The sequence below is a fragment of the Scyliorhinus canicula genome, chromosome 16 (genome assembly GCF_902713615.1).
Source record: "Scyliorhinus canicula chromosome 16, sScyCan1.1, whole genome shotgun sequence".
Lineage (NCBI taxonomy): Eukaryota > Metazoa > Chordata > Chondrichthyes > Carcharhiniformes > Scyliorhinidae > Scyliorhinus > Scyliorhinus canicula.
Genome location: NC_052161.1, coordinates 49,326,594 through 49,333,333, shown reverse-complemented (window position 1 = coordinate 49,333,333; position 6,740 = coordinate 49,326,594). Strand labels below are relative to the sequence as shown.

Sequence of the window (6,740 nt, the reverse complement as noted above, 5' to 3'; positions counted from 1 at the left end):
AACTGATATGGATATTGCTCCCCTTTCCAAGCATGTTTGCAAAATTACTCTTTTACACATATTAAAAAACAGCTTTTCTGAAATCTGCACTGCCACTGTCTCTGTGCACGGATCCAAGTTAACTTTATTGGCCCCTTTCCTAAATCTGGGGCAGGGTATCAGTACTGTTTAGATAACATTGACAATTTTACAATACTGATGGAGGCTTGCTTATTTTAAAAGTAATATCGGCATGACGACAGGAAATATTTTACTGGGCACTCCTATAAAAATGTACAGAAATCCATGTAATTCAAAAATTACACAGGACCCATCAATCGCAATCTTTAGGATTAGTGGAGAAAGAAATGGGGCCTCACGGTAGCATGGTGGTTAGCATCAATGCTTCACAGCTCCAGGGTCCCAGGTTCGATTCCCAGCTGGGTCACTGTCTGTGTGGAGTCTGCACGTCCTCCCCGTGTGTGCGTGGGTTTCCTCCGGGTGCTCCGGTTTCCTCCCACAGTCCAAAGATGTGCGGGTTAGGTGGATTGGCCATGCTAAATTTCCCGTAGTGTAAGGTTAATGGGGGGATTGTTGGGTTATGGGTATACGGGTTACGTGGGTTTAAGTAGGGTGATCATTGTTCGGCACAATATCGAGGGCCGAAGGGCCTGTTCTGTGCTGTACTGTTCTATGTTCTATGTAAAGAGAACCAGACTTTGAAAATAATACCAAAAATGTTTGTTCAGGAATCCCAGCTAATTTAACTATGTTGCGTACGTGCTTAATGGCAATTAATACAACACCACACAGCACTTATTAAGAAATGACAAAATGATTAATGAGGACTCCAAGATACCTGTTAGTACCATAAATATTTACAATCCTCAAAATACAGGGACCAGCAGGATGGTTGACAAAAAAAAATAGTTGAGCGTGAATAAAGCACACCACCCCCACGCCACCCTCACCCTCCACTGTGAGAGGGCAGCCATGTTCTGGGCCTTGGCCACTGCCTGTACAGAGTGCCCCAAGTCTTGGATATGCTGATCCACGGCCGAAACTCTCACCACGAAGGCCTCCACATGGATTCCACCCATGTGAAAATGAATGAAATGAAAATCGCTTATTGTCACGAGTAGGCTTCAATGAAGTTACTGTGAAAAGCCCCTAGTCGCCACATTCCGGCGCCTGTCCGGGGAGGCTGGTACGGGAATCGAACCGTGCTGCTGGCCTGCTTGGTCTGCTTTAAAAGCCACTGCCAGCATCCAGATGCAAGAACTATACCACACCATGGGAGAAGAGGAACAACAGCAAGGACGACATCTATACAGGTCCCTTTACCTCTGAACATCATCCATGGGGGGTCAGCCATGAATGGGACCCCCTGGACGAGAGGAGGGACTGAAGTAGGACATTTTTTAAGGCTATATTGGATTCGTATTAATATTTACATCATTAAAGCATTTTTCATTTATTGGACTGATTGGCACTATTTATGATGTAAAGGGATGGGTATTCATTTGAATCCCATTTTTGCACAGCTGAGAAACCTTTTTCGAACGAAATGGAGAATCTATAATCTGCCTAGCAACAGCACGAAGCTGCATCTTAAAACGGCACCATGGCCAGAAGATCGGGATATCTGCGAGTCAAGACCCTGACAGTGGGGCAGATATGTATATATTTTGATTAAAACTAAGACTTATAAAATGAAATGTTATGAAATGAAATGTTGTAAAACCAAAATGACTCAGGCAGGCAAAAGAAACCTAAGGATTAAATATATTGATTAGATTAGTTTTACACACAGACACAAATCCTATCAAAGAGAAGGCTGACACAATAGATTCCCAGGTTAACCCAGGAACCACACTAAACACCTAATCAAGGTACAGCATTGAGATAATGGGACCCCATTGTAAGTCAAGGGAACACCTATTAAAACCAAGCAGATTACTAGACATTGACGTCAGAGTCAGGAAGCCCGAGAAATCATGTATCTGTACTATTTATCTGTACTATTCAAATGTAAAACGGCAAAAGCCCGCCAAAACCTTGCAAATGCTTGTACTCTCTATAAATATTGAACCTCGTCTGCATATCGGGGAGATCACCGTGGTCAAGCTACTGTTAGGAACTGGCTGCGTGGGTCTCCCTGAAGGACTTCAGAACTTGTACAATACAGTAAAAACGCTTTGAACCTTGCCTTGAGACTCGACCTCTTGAATGCACTGGCACAAGGGATTTTCCCTACAACAGTTTCAAAAGCCAAACAATCTTAACAGTTCTTCAAGCTTAACATTTGCTTGCTTATTTATGTAATAATCTATATGGTTCTATTGTGATGGGCCAGGGTTTAGCGAACCCCAAAGTGTATCATGGAGTTCACCTGACCCACAACATTTAATAGATTGTGGTAATGGGGATAACATGGGCCTACTGTACAGGTGTGGTGCACCAGAGAGCCAAAGTACTTTTAAGTTAAAACAATATTTATTTCTGAAATCAGTTAACACTTTATAAACCCACAGTAAACATCTTAATAACTATCAACACCAATAAATCCCCCAAAGAATACAGGGCGCGATTCTCCGCTGCCCACGATGGGTCGGAGAATAGCGGGAGGGCCTTCCCGACATTTTTCCCGCCCTCCCGCTATTCTCCCCCCCCCTCCCCCCCCCCCCCCCCCCCCCCCACGGCCGCCCCACGACACGAATCGCTGTTCGCCGTTTTTTACGGCGAACAGCGATTCTCCCCAGGCCGATGGGCAGAGTTCCCAGGCCTTTACGGCCGTTTTCACGATCGCAAACACACCTGCTCTCACCGTTCGTGATAACAGCCGCAAAGTGCCGTCCCGGACAACCATGGCACCGATTGGCACGGCCGCACCACGGCCGTGCCAAGGGTGGCATGGGCCTGTGATCAGTGGGCACCGATCGCGGGCAGCGGGTCCGATACCCGCGCACTATTTGTTCCTCCGCCGCCCCGCAGGATCAGTCCGTGGTGCGGCTGAGGGGCATGACGGCCCGCGCATGCGCGGATTTGACGCATCTGCGTGATGACGTCATCTGCGCATGCGTGGGTTGGAGCCGTCCAACCCGCGCATGCGCAGCTGACGTCATCGTGCGCATCTGCTGCCGTGATGCTTGGCGCACGGGCTTAGCAACGGTCGCTAAGCCCGCGATGCCGTGCTTCACGGGGCCGCGCTGCTAGCCCCGCCCGGGGGGGAGAATCGGGTCCCGGGAGGGGCGTGGAGTCTGCCGTGAAACACGGCCAGTTTCACGGCTGCCTTTACGACTCTCCGTATTGGCGGAGAATCGCGCCCGCAGTACGCTATAAGTAACTCTTAATCTTTCCTTGCAACATCCATAAGACAAAAAGAAACCTTTGTACAGAAAGACATCAGGTTTAACTTCACTACTGAGAACAGTTACCACTTTGAAATCACCAAATGGACATTCATAAGCTTGCAGAGGTTCATACATATCTTGCTGTGACTGCAGTTTCTCCAAAACTAAAACTAAACTAAACATACCCTGTTGCTGCAAGCCCAAAGTGAAAGTAAAAGCAGACAGACAGCCCAGTTCCACCCACACTCTGACATCACTGCAGTAATAAACACCCATTTCTTAAAGGTACACCCACTACAGCTATTCTATAAAAAATACCCACTTCTTAAAGGTACTCTCACATGACACTATCTTCACTGCACAATGTTCTCGGTCCTGAAATGTTTCCTTCTCCATTGTTGTTAGCATCACTGTGGGGAAAAGACATTGGGCTGAATTCTCCGCCTTCGGGAATGCTCCGTTTTGTCAACAGCCCAGTGGTTTCCTGACACAGTGGGGCTGCCCCACAATGGGAAACCCCATTAACCAGCCGGCAAAACGGACCATCCCGATGGCATGCTGAACCAGAATTCTGGCACGACGGGAAGGAGAAATCTGCCCATTGAGAACTCGTTCAAACTTATTCTCTTACATTACCATTCTGACTTTGTTACAAATCACATTATCATTCTGATTTTGTTGCAAAAGTATTCTGATATCCATTCAAAGTACAATCATATACCAATCCGGTATCCATGAAGGTTACAAGGTGGCACCCTATCAACCAACCAGTACTTTGGATTGTACATTGTACCAGAAATGTAACTGATAGGTAAAAGTGCTCTCTTGATTTCAGGGTAAGGCAGGATAGAAAAGGGAATGACCTGGAGATGATAGCTGTCACAGTAATGGCTATAATAAAATTTCTACTGTACAGAAGGAGGCTATTCGGGCAATTGAGCCTGTACTGACCCTCTGAAAGAGTACCCGACATAGTCCCACTTCCCCGTCCCATCCCCGTAACATCGTTGGATTGTGGGAGGAAACCGGAGCACCCAGAGGAAACCCACCCAGACACGGGGAGAATGTGCAAACTCCACACAGACAGTCACCCAAGGCCAAAATTGAACCCAGGCCCCTGGTGGAGGCATCTGTGCTAACCACTGAGCCACTATGCTGCCCATAGTAATGATGATAGTTGCACAACCCAACCCAACCCGTTGAGTGGAAAGATGCACCTGCCCCAAGCTAACAATGGCAGCAACAAAGGGCTTGGTCGCCCAGCCGACGTACCAGTTGGGATATCCTGAAGTGTGATGTAAAATGAAACAATTGTACTAGATATGACATTGATGGTTGGTAACATTGCCAAAAAAGACTATACACAGAATTTTATGGTCCCTTCTCTCTGACAAATCCTTCATTCCCTCCGAAGTCAATGGCATTTTGAACATCTCGCTGCATTTTACAGCCCTGCCCCCATCACAATGGGGCTGTAAATGGCAACTCATGAATTGGGTGCTGTAAAGAATGTCCCAAATGGTGTTAGATCACAAAGCGTGTACCTTGGATTTATATGTGGGAGGGGGCCACTGGAGCGAAGGAAATGAAAAGTAATGAGTAGCCACAGGGGCCGAGATTTAGCACATAAGAGAGGGAAAACTAATACCATGATCAGACCAAACAAATAACACCATTGTAGAAACTGATCAGTAAATGAAACAAAGAGGAAAGGTCCTGATAAATGGAGACGTGGAGAACATCTTATCATTTAAAGAAACAATGGGGGTGATGAATTTAATTAAGAATATGACAAATTAGATAATTAACAACCAACATATCATATTCTCTTATGGTTTTCTTTAGAGAGCCACCGGCAGTTTGTATGTATCTACTGAGAAGCAATGATTGGTGAATGACTAATAGATATTCTGTATGGAATCTGACTTGATCAGCTGTGAGGTCCCCAGTGTGACAAAGGGAGAGGTCAACTGCATTGCACTTTAGCATCGTCTTAGGAACAGAATGTGCCACCATGAGCTAAAATACTCTTCTTCACGCTTGAGAATAAAGCATCTCCAAATCTAGCCACCCTTAATTCCATTGATGAATTTAAAATTTGAATCATATTCCCTTTCAGTCATTTATTTTCAGTCAAGAAACAGTTTCATCCCTCAGCAACTTTTAATAGTTTGCAAGTTCCGGTGCCCTTAGCACTTTACAATTCCTCGTCACTTATTCTGAGTGCGGTACCAAAGCTGAACCATTAGACAATATGATATTTTGGTTGTTAATTATCTCATATGTCATATTCTTAATTAAATTCGTCACTCCCGTTGTTTCATCTGAACCAATATTGGTTTTAAGACATAAAAATTGATTGGACCCCTGTGACTGTTCGACTTAACATCTGCTACATCATTATGCAATGACGCTTTTAACGTTTGTTCAAACAGGACATGGAACCATAGAATCTCTCCAGTGCAGAAGGAGGCCATTCAGCCTATCAAGTCTGCACTGACCCTGTGAAAGACCACAGGGCCACTCCCCCACCCTATCCCTGTAACACCGCTTAACATGCACATCTTTGGACTCCAAGGGGAAATTTAGCATGACAAATCCATCAGATCCGCACATTTTTGGACTGTGGGAGGAAACTGGAACACCCGGAAAAAACAAGCCACAAGGAGAACATGCAAACTCCATACAGAGACCCCAAAGCCAGAGTTGAACCTGGGTCCCTGGCACTGTGAGGCAGCAGTGATAATCACTGTGCCACAAAACCTCCCTAAAATATCTTTTTGCTTTACAACCATCTTGTTGCTCACTTTTCTAACCTGTCTGTATCCCTTACCAGTCTCTCTTCACCCTCCCCCACTTCATCATCTAACTTGCGACCATCAGCTAAATTTTAACAACAGGCTTCAGTGAGAATTGAACTTACAACCACTGGCTTACAAGACCAGCACTCTAACCACTGAGCTATGGAGCCAACTACATGAGTGTCTTCAAATGAAGATCATTTAATGATATCCCTACTATTTTGTTTTAGACTTTTTATACTGTCTCAATATCTTTGAACCCCAAAAGAATTTGAGGATCAGGATTCTGTTTTATCTATTTTGAACAGAAAAATTCCATCTTTCATTTAAATCTCAGAAAACTTACTCAGTCATCATCAAAGTCAGGGTCGTGACCCGCAGGTGGGTTGTAGGTATGTGTCTGGAAGATCGTGAGGCCATCGGTCGCAGCGTTCCGGATCACAGGAAGAAATGCCCAACAGCCGCAACCAGCTTTTAAAAATGCCAGTCATGACCACCTTTCAGAATGCAGGCCGTCCTGCCCATGTGTGCCCCCTCAGCAGTGCGCAGGCCCAGAGCCCAGTGGGGCAGACCACCTTCTCCGACATCAGCGCGCTGACCCAGGAGC

The 6,740-nt window shown here is 45.6% G+C and overlaps 1 non-coding gene across 1 annotated transcript; it reads right to left on the bottom strand.

Annotated features, from left to right (window-relative positions):
- Positions 1-6,230: 6,230 nt before the first annotated feature.
- On the bottom strand, positions 6,231-6,303 carry trnat-ugu. Its single transcript has one exon. It is a non-coding gene; the product is annotated as a tRNA-Thr (tRNA).
- Positions 6,304-6,740: the final 437 nt, after the last annotated feature.